At 44.4% G+C, this 15,769-nt stretch overlaps 1 protein-coding gene across 1 annotated transcript in view; it reads right to left on the bottom strand.

Moving 5' to 3' along the window:
* mboat4 (membrane bound O-acyltransferase domain containing 4) overlaps nt 1–1,495 on the bottom strand; it is a 76,277-nt gene extending 74,782 nt beyond the window's left edge. The window contains exon 1 of the mRNA XM_068030423.1: nt 1,375–1,495. The gene's annotated coding sequence lies outside the window, so the exon portion shown is untranslated. The remainder of the gene's footprint in view (nt 1–1,374) is intronic.
* Between the last annotated feature and the right edge of the window lie 14,274 nt (nt 1,496–15,769).

The raw sequence follows: 15,769 nt of genomic DNA, 5'->3' as shown, positions 1-15,769 counted from the left end.
TGGAATGCTGGCCTAGAATACAAGAGGGTAGAAGTCATACTTCAGTGACACAAAGCCCTGGCTAGACAATACCTGGAGTAATGAGTGCAGTTCTGGGCACCACACCTTAGGAAGGATATACTGGCCTTCAAGGAAGTGCAGCACAGATTTACCAGAATGATACCCGGACTCCAAGGGTTAAGTTATGACAACAACAACAACGAAGAGATATGAAACAAACTAGGGTTGCCTCCATGGAATTTAAAAGGCTTGGGTGATTTGATTGAATTTTTCAAGATATTAAGGGCAACAGATAGGGTAGAATGAGATAAACTATTTCTGCAAGTTGGGATGTCAAGAAGTAGGGGGTATAGTCAAAAAATTGGAGTCAGACCTTTTAGGAGTGAAATTAGGAAACACTTCTTCGCACAATGGGTGGTAGCAGTTTGGAACTCTCTTCCACTACTGGCAACTGATGCTAGATCAATTGTTAATTTTAAATCTGTGATTGATAGACCTTTGTTAGCCAAAGGTATTAACGTATGTGGGCAAAGGTGAGTGGGTAAATGGAGTGGGGTCACAGACCAGCCATGATCTGACTGAATGGAAGAACAGGCTAAATGGCTTACTCCTGTTCCTACATTCCTATGCTCCAAGTGTACAAGTAAAGCCACACCATCTCCCAAGACTACTTTTCCAGCATCATTTTATATCTGTCTCTTCAAAGAACCTTTTTCACAAAAAGCTTTTTATATAAACTTTTACTTGGTGAGAACCTTTCACTGAAGACAGATCAGCTTTCAAGAAAAGTTCCAACACGATGCTTCAGAGGAAATACAATAAAAGGGCAGAACAACAAACACCATTATAAATAAGCAAGGCCGCTTTACTGGGAAAGGCAGCATTGTGGTAATGCTACTCAATATTAATCTAGAGTCCTGGACTAATGCTTTGGAGACACGAGTTCAAATCCCACTGTGGCAGCTGGGGGAATTTAAATTCAAATTAATTAAAAACCTGGATTTAAAAAGCTAGTCACAGTAATAGTGACCATAAAACTAATGGATTGTCGGGAAAAAAACCACCTGGTTTACTAATGTCCTACGGGGAAGAATATCTGTCCTCTTTAGCCAGTCTGGTCTACATGCAACTCCAGACCTACAGCAATCTGGTTGACTCTTAACCTCCCTCTGAAATGGTCTAGCAAGCTTTCAAACCACTATGGAAAAATCAAATATGAATAAAACCAGACAAACCAGATGGCATTGAATGACAAAAGCACACCCTGCCCAGTTGACCTTGCAAAGCTGTCCTCAGTAACATATAGGGATTTGTCGTAAAATTGGGAGAGTGTCTCACAGACTAGTCAACCAACAGCCTGGCAGTCTTACTCACCAAATCTCATTTTACAGCCAATGTCACAGATTCCTCCATCCCCATCTCTGCGTAGGTCATGTCCAACGGGCAGGATAAGCCCACCAGAGGTGGCAATACAGTGATATATGTAATATTCTGATGCTGGTTAGTCTTATAACAAAATATCTGAGAGATTGACGGTTACAGGAACAGGAGTTTATTTTCATGCATCTGACTTTTAAGGGTTCCAGTTTCACTCTACACAATACAAGTTCTGTTACATCACTTCCTGTGATAAAACTCAGATTACTTACATATTCTGCTCAGTAACAGGCCTATATTACATTAAACTACAGTATACAGTCATAGCCCAGGGAGTCCTGAACATTGACTCCAGACCTCATGAAGTCTCATAGCATCAGGTCAAACATGGGCAAGGAAACCTCCTGCAGATTACCACCTCCTGTGTTCTCTCAACTGATGAATCAGTGCTCCTTGGAAGAGGAACTGAGGGTAACAAGGTCACAACATGTACGCCAAGTGGGGGACTTCAATATCCACTGCTGGCTGAGTCCTGAAGGACATATGTGCGAGACCAGGCTTCCAGCAGATGGTGAGAGAACCTAAATGAAGGAAAACCTACTAAACCTCATCTACACCAATCTACCTCCCACAGATGCATGACAGTATTGGTAGGAGTGACCACTGCATAGTTCTTGCAAAGACAAAGCTCGGTCTTCACACTGAGGACACCTTCCATCATGTTGTGTGCCACTACTACCATGCTAAATGGGGTAGATTCAGAACTGATCAGATCTAGTTGCTCAAAACTGGGCATCATGAGGTGCTGTGGGTCATCGGCAGCAACAGAATTGTGTTCCATCACAATCTGTAACTTCATGGCCCAGCATATCCCTCACTCAACCATTACCATCAAACCAAAGAACCAAACCCTGTACAATGAGGAGTGTAGGAGAGCATGTCAGGAGCAGAACCAGGCATACCTAAAAATGTGGTACCAACCAGGTGAAGCTACAACACAGGACTACAAAAATACTAAACAGCGGATGCAGCATGCTATAGACAGAGCCAACATCCCACAACCAACAGTTCAGATCAATGCTTTGCAGTCCTGCCACATCTAGTTGTGAATGGTGGTGGACAATTCAACAACTGATCAGAGGAGGTGGCTTCAGGAATATCCCCATCTTCAATGATGGGGGAACCTAGCACATCAGTGCTAAAGATCAGGCTGAAACATTTGCAAACATCTTCAGCCGGAAATGCTGAGAGAATGTGACGCAGTGGTTAGCACTGCAGCCTCACAGCTCCAGCGACCCGGGTTCAGTTCTGGGTACTGCCTGTGCGGAGTTTGCAAGTTCTCCCTGTGACTGCGTGGGTTTCTGCCGGGTGCTCCAGTTTCCTCCCACAGACAAAGACTTGCAGGTTGATAGGTAAATTGGCCATTGTAAAATTGCCCCTAGTGTAGGTAGGTGGTAGGAGAATGGTGGGGATGTGGTAGGGAATATGGGATTAATGTAGGATTAGTATAAATGGGTGGTTATTGGCCAGCACAGACTCGGTGGGCCAAAGGGCCTGTTTCAGTGCTGTATCTAAATGATCCATCTCAGCCTCCTCCTGAAGTCCCCAGCATAACAGATGCGGGTCTTTAGCCAATTCAATTTACTCCTCATAATGATACCAAGAAATGGCTTAGTGCACTGGATACAGCAAAGGCTATGGACCCTGACAACATCCCAAAGCTGAAACTTGTGCTCCAGAACTAGCCAGACCCCTAGCCAAACTGTTTCAGAACAGCTACAACACTAGCATCTATCCAGCAATGTAGAAAATTTATCAGTATGTCCTGTCCACAAAAAGCAGAACAAATCCATTCTGGCCAATTACCACCCCATCAATCTACTCTCAATCATCAGCAGGGTGATGGAAGATGTTGTCAACAGTGCTATCAAGCAGCACATGCTCAGCAACAGCCTGCTCAACTATGCTCAGTTTGGGTTCCACCAGGGCCACTCAGCTCTTGACCTTGAGCTTTATTAATAGGGGCACAGAGTACAAGAGCAAGGAAGTTATGTTGAACTTGTATAAGACACTAGTTCAGCCTCAGCTAGAATATTGTGTTCAATTCTGGGCGCCGCATTTGAGGAAAGACGTGACGGCATTGGAGAGAGTACAGAAAAGATTCACAAGAATGGTTCTAAGGATGAGGAATTTCAGTTATTGAAGAGGTCTGGAATGCATGGCCTGAGAACATGGTGGAGGCAGGTTCAATTGAAGCATTCAGAGGCAAATTAGACAGTTATATGAAAAGGAAGAATGTACAAGGGGAGAAGGCAGGGGAATGGAACTGAGGGATTTGCTCTTTCAGCGAGGCAGTGCAGACATGATGGGCCGAATGGCCTCCTTCTGCGCTGTAACAATTTTGTGATTCATTACAGCCTTGGTCCAAAACATGGACAAAAGAGCTGAATTCCAGAGGGGAGGCGTGAGGAATGGACTACAGGAATATACAGATGTCATTGAGAAAGCTGTCGATCAACCATGTACTTTGGTTCTGCAGTCACTTAACGGGCAAAGCTTTAACTTCAGAATTGAATTTTCTTGTAATTGGACATAAAGCTGGTATAACTAGCCTGTATAATTTCAAACCTGCATAACAATTAATTCATTTTTCCAGTTAATTGGAGGCATAAGACAAATAACTCTCCCACAGTTACTTGGCCTTTCAGTACTTAGTGAGCGATACTGGCATGGTACCTGTCTACCTTTTTTAACATAGAGGCAGAATTTACTGGAGTGTGGCATGCCCAGTTAGATTTTTCCTGCACCGTTTTGCTCAAACATTTTTTGCCCTGTAAGTTGGCAACAGGGCGCCTGAGACGTCATTGAACAAAGGAACCAACGGTGTATCTCCTTACCCAATGAGACTTAATGATTGAGATAGAAACAGAGGAAGGGCTGAGCAGGAGGGTGAATTAGAGGAAGTGGATTTAATATAACATCAGGTAAAGGAAGAGAAAGAGAGGGAAAGAAAGATGGATTAGGAGACAAAGAAGTGACAGAAATGAAAAGTAAGAAAAATTGTATTATTTTAAAATTAAACATGTTTGCAATCTCCAACAATTCACTTCCTGAAAGGAATAAGGCGCCTTACTTTTAATTGTTCACCTTCTGGGTCAGAGAGGTTGATTGACAATCATTAATAATGATCACGTTATCAAAGGAATACTTACGCTATTAACTACTAGACTTAACTTTGTGGTGCATTTAATGCCCAATTAATCTGGAAATGCAGCAACTTCGCAAAACAGATGTGGTGGTAAAAGGAGAGATATGGGGCTGGATTTTACTTCGGGTGGACGGGAGGTGGCCACCGACGTAAAGGTCGGTGGCGAACCCGCTTCCGCCTAGCCCAGGGATCTGTCCCACATTTTACGGGTCCCTGGACTTTAATTGTTCCGAGGCGGGACTTCCACCCACTTGAGGGAGGAAGTCCCATCTCATTGAGCTGCCGGCCAATCATCGGGCCGGCAGCTCTTCGGCCCGGTCAGCATCTTCCTTTACCTGATGTTATATTAAATGCACCACTGGGAGTGGTGGCCACTGCTGGGACTGCAGCCCAGCTGAGGACATGGAGCCAGGAGTCCAGGTAAGTTTGGGTTGCCTCGCCAGGTTAATCGGTCGGGTGGTCATTTGGGGGGAAGGGGGGCGTTTTGGCTCCCGGGGGTGGTTGGGAAAGCAGGGGCAGCCCTTAATCGGGCACCCTGTTCACGATTGTCAGGCCTCCCCCCCCACCCTGGGTCACGGAGAGGCCACCAACTCTCACTGGGCGGCCTTTCCCGGCTCCAGGACGCACGCTTGCCATGGGTAAAATCCCCATAGAGGTGGTCGAAGGCCCTTAAGTGACCGTTAAGTGCCCACATAAGGGCCTTGATTGGCCTGGGGCGGGCAGACTGTTTTTCATCCCCCTCGCCTTTTGTAAAGTGGGGCGGAGGCAGGAGCGGGTCAGGAAGGCCTCCCGGAGCCTCCCGCCCAATTTTACGCCACCCCACTGGCACCATTCGGCTCGCTGGGGTGGCAGATAGTCGCTCGGCACAGCAGTGCAGATCATCCAGCAACTTATGGGGATTTGCAATGCACAGGTAGATATTTCTCACCACAAGCTGCTGGGAGATTTGAACATTAATAATTGCGTGCATTGTTCACACCTCATTACTTTCCCTGCAAAATTTTATCCCATTAATTTTGATATTGAAGTGCATGGTACTGTTCCTTGGTAAATGCCAATGGGCGATTTTGAATGATCAGTTAATTGGTTGCATCTAGGATTCCTGAGGGGAGACTAGTTCAAAGTAGATAAGGATACTAAAAGTAATATTATGTAATACTTTCCAATGAATTTTATAGCCTGCTAAATGCAAATGTGTATCGGTTAATAGTTTGAAGGCAAATGGACGAAAGCAAGACTAGGGAAAAACTGAAGACATCAAAATTATGCATGTAATTGGTTTAACATGTGTATAACTAAATCCTGATGTCCTGTAGACTAATGTATTGGGCTGAGATTGGAAGTGAGTCACACAGAGAGCAGCCATGGATGGAACTAAAAGAGAAGTCATGTTCCAGTTGGCGCACACTCGCAGACCATTTGCTTTGGCTGTATTTGAGGATGAAATCTACTGATCTAATGCAGAATTGAGAACTGTTCAAAAAGCTAACGAGGGACTGGAAAAGAACAGGATTGTGGTCTTGAAACACAAAGTTCAACCATATGGATTAATGGTAGCATGTATGTATATCGCAGAGTCAGAAAGAGGGAAACTGATAGCTTTGAAAATATATTTAACTGGTGACTGAATATTTAAGTCTTCATGCCAGTTTTGCTATTGATCATGAATATGTCCATGCTACTTTACTTCAAGTATTGTGTATAATTATGTTATTTTTCATAATCTCAGTCATAAGGACACTTTACTGGACTTACCTTCGGGAGAGGAGTTGGACCCGTGAGGGAGCACCTCTTCAGGAGTCAGCGCGTGCTGACTGAGTTTAAAAAAGAAATTTAAATAGTGACATCACAGGAAAGCTGTAAGGTGATTGGTTGGTGAGTAACTGCTATTCGGGAGTATCTATAAATAGCAAGGTTACTACACTACTGTTAGGTTGTGTGTTAATAGCTAGAAATTAAAAAAAAAACTTCAAATTAAAATTTATGCAACTACCTTATAATTAATAAAGGCACACAAGCAGAAGCGAAGTAAGAAGCTGGTGAGTTTATTGTTCTATTTTTAAGCGGTAAGGTTTATTGAATTACTGAGGTTTAAATTGGTGTAGTAAGTGCTGGTGAGGACAGCCATTAACTAAAACATTAATTAAGTAAATACGTTATTTTAGACACAATAAGGATGCTAGGCAGGTGATGTGTTGCAGCTGCAATATGTGGGAGCTCGTGGACACCAGTGATCCATGACAACCATGTCTGCCGTAAGTGTATGTGGCTTGAGGAACTTCGGCTCAGAATTGGAGGCGGAGCTGCAGACACGGATATCAGGGAGGCGGCAGTTACGTGGACACTTTGTACCAGGAGGCGGTCACACCCCTTAGGATGGGGTCTTCTGATTTGGTCCATGGTCAGGGATAGGAGGGTGCGACTGTGAATGAGGCAGGCATGGGGACCCAGAATGTAGAAGCGGAGGAGCCTCAGCTGTTGCAACTGTCCAACAAGTTCAAGGTTCTCGCAACATGGTGAATGAAAGCTGGAGCTGCAAAGCGGATGAGCGAACTGAGCATGGCACCATGGGAAAGGAAGTCATTCAAGTGGGGGAGTAAGTAGGAATGTAGTGGTAGTAGGGGATAGTATAGTCAGGGGATAGATACAGTTCTCTGCAACTGAGAGAGAGAGTCCAGACAGCTGTGTTGCCTGCCCGGTGCCAGGGTTCGGGTCATCTGCTCGGGGCTGGAGAGGAACTTGCAGTCGGCAAGGGAGAATCCAGTGGTCATGGTCCATGTAGCGGATCTGCTGAGGGCATATGCGCTGCTAGGGTTGAAGTTAAAAAGCAGAACCTCAAAAAGGTAATAATCTGTGATTTATTACCTGAGCCATGTGCAAATTGGCATTGGGCAAATAAGATTAGAGAAATGAATGTGTGGTTCAAAGACTGGTGTGGTAGAAGCAGGCTCCGGTTCATGGGCCACTGGCACTAGTACTGGGTAAAGTGGGGGTGATACCATTGGGACGGACTACACCTGAACAGTGCTGGGACCAGTTCTAGTGAGCCACATAACTACGGAAGTAGAGAGAGTTTTAAATTAAATAGTGGGGGCAAGAGATCAAATTTGGAAAGAGGTGGTAAATCAAAGAGTAGAGACAAGGCAAGAGAGAAAGATATTAATATGGGAAATGACAAACAGACTGTGACAGCAAGGAACAAACAGTACAAATCTAAACCAGCAAATAAAGCTAGAGGTTACAAAAATAATTTTAAAAAGACAAAACTAAAGGCTCTGTATCTGAATGCACATAGCATTCGAACAAAACAGATGAACTGATAGCATAAATAGAAATAAATAAGTACGATCTGATAGGCCAGGAAGTTAAGAAAAGGTGGAGGGGTAGCTCTGTTAATTAATGATGGTATTAGTACAATAGAGAGGAGGATGATACAAGTTCAGGAAATCAGGATGTAGAAGCGACTTGGGTAGAGATGAGAAATGATAAAGGCAAGAAGTCTCTTGTGGGAGTGGTGGACAGGCCACCTAACAGTAACCACATGGTAGGGTGGAGTATAAAGGAAGAAATAACAGGAGCTTGTCCAAGTACATGAATCGCAAAAGGTTAGTATGCAGGTACAGCGAGTAATTAGGAAAGCTAATAGAATGTTATCATTTATTGCGAGGGGAATTAAATGCAAACGTAGGGAGTTTATGCTTCAGCTGCACAGGACATTGATGAGACCACATCTGGAGTGGTGTGTACAGTATCGGTCTCCTTATTTAAGGAAGGATATAAATGCGATGGAAGCAGCTCAGAGAAGAGTTTATAGACTAACACCTGGAATGGGCAGGTTGAGTTATGAGGAAATGTTGAACAGGCTAGGTTTGTATCTGCCAGAGTTTAGAAGAGGAAGAGGTGACTTGATTGAAAGAAGATCCTGAGGGGGCTTGACAGGTTGGATGTGGAAAGGGTGTTTCCTCTTACGGGAGAATCTAGAACAAGGGGTCACCCATTTAAGACGGATGAGGAGAAATTTCTCAGAGGGTCATGAGTCTTTGGAACTCTTCCTCAAAAGACAGTGGAAGCGGAGTCTTTAAATATTTTTAAGGTGGAGGTCGATGGATTCTTGCTAAGCAAGGGGTGAAAGGTTATCGGGTAGGCAGGAATGTAAAGTTGAGGTTACAATCAGATCAGCTATGATCTTGAATAGTGGAGCAGGCTCAAGGGGCCGAATGGCCTACTCCTGTGGGATCAGAATTCCTTCTCCCCAACTGGACTTTAAAACTGGACTTTGTGGAGTATAGGGAAGGAACCCCAACCCCCACGGTCAATAGTACTGTGAATGAGAGCCAAAAATCAACACAAAGCATACAGACAAGCTGCATTCCAATGGGTCAATTTCAAACATTCCAACAGCACAATAGAACTGATACTGTTAAAGGACTGGAATTTGGGACATTATCATAACAGTGACACAGCATAACTGCCATCATGTAACCCAATTAAGTAATTAGGGAGGCATTGTTACAATAAGCTGGCCCCAGACGACAGCATTCACTCCTGTCAAGACAGGAGAGAAACCTTTTTCATGTGTATCAGCTCTGGAGCTTGGAATACCTCACCTTGGTGGAGTTCATTGTTCTCCGTCATGGAAATAACATCAGCACTGAATGGATATGTCTGGACCAGGCAGGTAACAGACGAATGAGATTAAAAGGTGCTAAGCACTGACCATCCAGCAGGATGGCTTCAGGAGATCTGTTTATGATATTTTGACAAGGATCATCATAAAAAGGACAAGATCGAAGGGTCTGACACTGCAGTCAAGAAGGAGGGTCAGGAATAGTCAACCTGGCTCACTGGAAGGACCAACTGCGTGGAGGATTGTAAGTTATCAGCCAAATCCAAGGGGTATTTGGGGCTGAGAGTTTAAAGCAATTTTAAGTGTAACAACCAAATCCTGGGAGGATTTGGTGTTTTGAATTGAGTGAGTTTGGGGCAGAAAGGTGGGGTTTTACCTGTCGTTTTCTGGAAAAGGTTTATCTTATAAATCGTGGTGACCTGTGTGTTTGGGTGGGAGCCGAGGTTAAATCGTGGAGGGATTTAAATCGGACTAATCAATCAACGTGTCATGTGATATCCTTTAAAATAGCGGTCTTTGTATCAGGGTGTTAGGAGGGTTTTAATAAACAAGTTTGTGGTTCAGCCCAACCCTGTGTCTGTGCAATTTGTCTTTTATAAAATCCTAAAGTCAAGAACCATCAGTAAAGGTGGAAAAGGGAGTGGGAACTGCTTACACTCCTGGTCTAATTCATAGGTTCGTATGTAATTACTGTCCATTTTTCAGCTGAATTTACTTTGTTTTTCTTATTGCCAGGTTACATTTGAATATAAAATATAGTTTGAAAAAAATAGTCTACCCAGAGACCACCCTGTGAATGTATAGTTATTGGGCTGCAAGGACTCTGGTTCCACCATTCAGGGGGGAAATTGATTATAGTCATTAGATGCAAGTGATTATTTGCTTTAACTTTAGTTGCATGGGATTGGAAGAAGGAAATATTAAAGTGGCCCATATACACAGCTCAATTTAAACATTGCTACACTTGCAATTAAGGTCGCTACCCTTGACCAAATCCTGTACATGGGTCTTGTTTTCTAACCTTTACACTAGAGTATTATCTGTTGATGAACCCCTCCCTACAGGGAAAGGAACAAATGGATTAAGTGTTTTCTCTTCCTTTTCCCTACCCCCATTTTAACAAGGCCATTTGAAATTACAACTATTCAGAAAATTTACTAGTGTTATGACCAGGTGAGAAAGCGTTCTAGGGTTCCCTTTCAGCCTTCACCTGGTCTTACAGTAACAGGGTTTAATTTTAAACACACCATGTTTTTAGCTCCCCCTTGGTGAATCCTTATTCACAGCTTTCCAATTATAAGCAAAGAAACCAGCACAAACAGGCTTTCTTAGGTTTAAAGAAGAAAAGTTGAAATTTATTAAACTTCAATTCAGTTAACGCCTACGGATACACAACGCAACCACGCTAGCATGCATATGCGATACGCACATGCAAATAGACACAGAAAAGAGAAGATAAATAAAGTGGAAAAGTTTGAGGCAATATCTGAAGGGTTTTGTTACGCTTTGTCAAGCTCACTGTAGAGTCCTTGATTGTAGGTAGATCTTTCTTTTCGTTGGGGCCCAGTATTCTTCTTAAACCTTGTTCACTGTAGGAGGCTTTTCTCTTTTGGGGTTCATGTGTCTTCAGTGGATTCAAAGGCCTGTGAGAAAGAGAGTGGAGCAGACAGGAGAGATCTTCTCTGTCCAGGAGCAAACAGAAACACTCAGTTCAAACTGTACAATTCAGAAAACCCCAGGTTGCCAAGCAGATTAGTTCTGTGACTAACTGGTCTGACTTGGCTCTGTGGATTGTATCATCTTAGTAGGGCCTGGAATGCTCCTCTTACACACAATCCCTGGTGATCAAGGTCCATTGTGGGTTGAATGTGTCAGGGAATGGTCCTTTGTTCTTCCAATCACTGTCTGTTAATATGCAAATGACTTTTCCAGCCACAGCTGATTGGTTTAACAAGTCCTTTTTCACTCCAGTCATTCCAGTAAAATTAATATTCACGACAAAATTAATGTGCCTCATTCTTGGCAGGTGGGGGCCGAACATGACACCTCCACAACCAACGGAATGAAATGTGATTTGAGAAAAGGCGCATTTCATTAAGAGGGTCGAGAAAAATCTAAGATACAGAAAAAAAACATGCATTTCTCTCATTCATTCCCATTGATTCATAAATCCTAAAACTTATTAAAATCACTCATTTTTTGGCATCCCAATAAACAGGTGGTACATTTTGGGGAAGTTTCTCTTCCGTTCACTCATTTCCATGGCTTCCTAGGGTCTTTGTTCCTGCTGAGGTAATTATTTTTCAGGAGTCAGTAGTGGGTGGAACTATCCTGAACTCTCTTTCAGTGCTTTGCCGAGTTATGCAAAAGTTTTTGACTTTAGGGGGATGGGTGGTTTGTTTTTTTTCTGACTGCAGGAGGATTCTTTGTTAATGTTCCCTTTGTCCTCTGGGACACTCCTGCCTGCAGGTATTCATGCAGACTCTACTGCACTTCCCTGTGGCACTTCAACTAGATGAGGCATCAACCTCAGTTTCTCTGCCCCTTAGAGGTCTTTCTTTGTCTCTGCAGATTCCTGTAAATACTGTTAGCAACACGGGTGGGTTGCTTCCAGTGTCTGCATTTATATAGGAGGATGAGAGGTTTTAGTTTTCACATTTTCCGGGGTTGGCTGACTGGACAGTAGGGGTTTTCATTCGGGATTCCTCCTGGATTTCCTTTCACCTGCCCTGTTGGTCACTTTTTCCCCTTCCCTGTCTAATCTTTTGCCAGCCTTGTGCCTGTCTGTCCTCTTTTGTTCTCAGCCAAGGTCCCTTACAGCTCACCAGCCCTCTGCTAGAGGGTCCTCCTAACACCAGACATAGGGGTGCAGGTTTCATTATAGGTTGGGGTTTCACCTCAACCTGGCACATGTGGCAATTCCTGCAGTGCTTCACCACATCTTTGTGGAGTTTTGACCAATCAAACTGCTGTCTTATGTGTCCCTGAGAATTACTATGGGCTTGCTTGCCTACTCGACGGGTATGGAGTTACTTTCCCTTCAGACACAAAACCTTTCATTGCAGCAGCTTTTTCGGGAGCAGAGTGCGAGCGAGTGAGCAGCTGGGAAGGTCAGTTTGAAAGTAAACTTAATTTCCTTTTGTTTTCGGCGGAGGCCAGGGGGCTGCTGGGTAAGTAAAACACTATATATTTGGGCGGTTTCTGAACCCGAGACACCACACTTGTAGTGTCTCCCACCCGCCCTCCTCCTCTAACCAAAAAAAAAAAGGACTCGGTGGGGTGTTTATAAGGTAAGGCTTTTTCTATTTCTCTGGTTTTATCGTGATTGGTCAAAACTTTTCGTTCCTTTTTCATTTAACTAAGTTAAGCTTAAGATTAAAAATGGCAGGAGATCTCAGACCCGTGTCATGCTCCTCTTGCTCAATGTGGGAGCTCAGGGACATGGCTGATGTCCCTGACTCCTTCACGTGCAGGAAGTGTGTCCAACTGCAGCTCTTGTTAGACCGCATGACGGCTCTCGAGCTGCGGATGGACTCACTTTGGAGCATGCGCGATGCTGAGGAGGTCGTGGATAGCACGTTTAGTGAATTGGTCACACCGCAGATTAGGATTGTTGAGGGAGAAGGGGAATGGGTGACCAAAAGGCAGAGAAAGAGCAGGAAGGCAGCGCAGGAGTCCCCTGCGGTCATCTCCCTCCAAAACAAGTATACCGTTTTGGATACTGTTGAGGGAGATGGCTCACCAGGGGAAGGCAGCAGTAGCCAGGTCCATGGCACCGTGGCTGGCTCTGCTGTTCAGAAGGGCGGGAAAAAGAGTGGAAGGGCTATAGTCGTAGGGGATTCGATTGTAAGGGGAGTAGATAGGCGGTTCTGTGGTCGAAAACGAGGCTCCCGAATGGTATGTTGCCTCCCAGGTGCACGGGTCAGGGATGTCTCAGATTGGCTGCAGAACATTCTAAAGGGGGAGGGTGAACAACCAGTTGTCGTTGTGTATATAGGCACCAATGATATAGGTAAAAAACAGGATGAGGTCCTACAAGCAGAGTTTAAGGAGTTAGGAGCCAAGTTAAAAAGTAGGACCTCAGAGGTAGTAATCTCAGGATTGCTACCAGTGCCACGTGATAGTCAGAGTAAAAATGAAAGAATAGTCAGGATGAATGCGTGGCTTGAGAGATGGTGCAGGAAGGAGGGGTTCAGATTTTTGGGACATTGGGACCGGTTCTGGGGGAGGTGGGACTATTACAAATTGGACGGTCTACACCTGGGCCGGACTGGAACCAATGTCCTTGGGGGTGCTTTTGCTAACGCTGTTGGGGAGGGTTTAAACTAATGTGGCAGGGGGTTGGGAACCAATTGAGGAGGTCAGTTGACAGTAAGGAGGTAGTAACAAAAGCCTGTAAGGAACTAGATAATGAAGTCAGTGTGACTAAGGGGAAGAGCAGGCAGGGAGCAGATGATGAATGTAAAGGGACTGGTGGTCTGAGGTGCATTTGTTTTAATGCAAGAAGTGTAGTAGGTAAGGCAGATGAACTTAGGGCTTGGATTAGTACCTGGGAGTATGATGTTATTGCTATTACTGAGACTTGGTTGAGGGAAGGGCATGATTGGCAACTAAATATCCCAGGATATCGATGCTTCAGGCGGGATAGAGAGGGAGGTAAAAGGGGTGGAGGTGTTGCATTACTGGTCAAAGAGGATATCACAGCTGTGCTGAAGGAGGGCACTATGGAGGACTCGAGCAGTGAGGCAATATGGACAGAACTCAGAAATAGGAATGGTGCGGTAACAATGTTGGGGCTGTACTACAGGCCTCCCAACAGCGAGCGTGAGATAGAGGTACAAATATGTAAACAGATTATGGAAAGATGTAGGAGCAACAGGGTGGTGGTGATAGGAGATTTTAAATTTTCCCAACATTGACTGGGATTCACTTAGTGTTAGAGGTCTAGATGGAGCAGAATTTGTAAGGAGCATCCAGGAGGGTTTTCTAGAGCAGTATGTAAATAGTCCAACTCTGGAAGGGGCCATACTGGACCTGGTGTTGGGGAATGAGCCCGGCCAGGTGGTTGAAGTTTCAGTAGGGGACTACTTTGTGAATAGTGATCACAATTCCGTAAGCTTTAAAATGCTCATGGACAAAGACGAGAGTGGTCCTAAAGGAAGAGTGCTAAATTGGGGGAAGGCCAACTATACCAAAATTCGGCAGGAGCTGGGTAATGTAGATTGGGAGCAGCTGTTTGAAGGTAAATCCACATGTGATATGTGGGAGGCTTTTAAAGAGAGGTTGATTAGCGTGCAGGAGAGACATGTTCCTGTGAAAATGAGGGATAGAAATGGCAAGATTAGGGAACCATGGATGACAGGTGAAATTGTGAGACTAGCTAAGAGGAAAAAGGAAGCATACATAAGGTCTAGGCGGCTGATGAAAGACGAAGCTTTGAAAGAATATCGGGAATGTAGGACCAATCTGAAACGAGGAATTAATAGGGCTAAAAGGGGTCATGAAATATCTTTAGCAAACAGGGTTAAAGAAAATCCCAAAGCCTTTTATTCATATACAAGGAGAAAGAGGGTAACTAGAGAAAGGATTGGCCCACTAAAGGACAAAGGAGGAATGTTATGCTTGGAGTCAGAGAAAATGGGTGAGATTCTAAACGAGTACTTTGCATCGGTATTCACCGAGGAGAGGGACATGACGGATGTTGAGGTTAGGAACAGATGTTTGATTACACTAGGTCAAGTCGGCATAAGGAGGGAGGAAGTGTTGGGTATTCTAAAGGGCATTAAGGTGGACAAGTCCCCAGGTCCGGATGGGATCTATCCCAGGTTAATGAGGGAAGCGAGAGAGGAAATAGCTGGGGCCTTAACAGATATCTTTGCAGCATCCTTAAACACGGGTGAGGTCCCGGAGGACTGGAGAATTGCTAATGTCGTTCCCTTGTTTAAGAAGGGTAGCAGGGATAATCCAGGTAATTATAGACCGGTGAGCCTGACGTCAGTGGTAGGGAAGCTGCTGGAGAAGATACTGAGGGATAGGATCTATTCCCATTTGGAAGAAAATGGGCTTATCAGTGATAGGCAACATGGTTTTGTGCAGGGAAGGTCATGTCTTACCAACTTAATAGAATTCTTTGAGGAAGTGACAAAGTTGATTGATAAGGGAAGGGCTGTCGATATCATATACATGGACGTCAGTAAGGCGTTTGATAAGGTTCCCCATGGCAGGCTGATGGAGAAAGTGAAGGCGCATGGGGTCCAAGGTGTACTAGCTAGATGGATAAAGAACTGGCTGGGCAACAGGAGACAGAGAGTAGCAGTAGAAGGGAATTTCTCAAAATGAAGACGTGTGACCAGTGGTGTTCCACAGGGATCCGTGCTGGGACCACTGTTGTTTGTGATATACATTAATGATTTGGAGGAAAGTATAGGTGGACTGATTAGCAAGTTTGCAGACGACACTAAGATTGGTGGAGTAGCAGATAGTGAAGGGGACTGTCAGAGAATACAGCAGAATATAGATAGATTGGAGAGTTGGGCAGAGAAATGGCAGATGGAGTT

This window comes from Heterodontus francisci, chromosome 4 (genome assembly GCF_036365525.1).
Source record: "Heterodontus francisci isolate sHetFra1 chromosome 4, sHetFra1.hap1, whole genome shotgun sequence".
Lineage (NCBI taxonomy): Eukaryota > Metazoa > Chordata > Chondrichthyes > Heterodontiformes > Heterodontidae > Heterodontus > Heterodontus francisci.
This window is presented reverse-complemented; position numbering and strand designations above follow the sequence as displayed.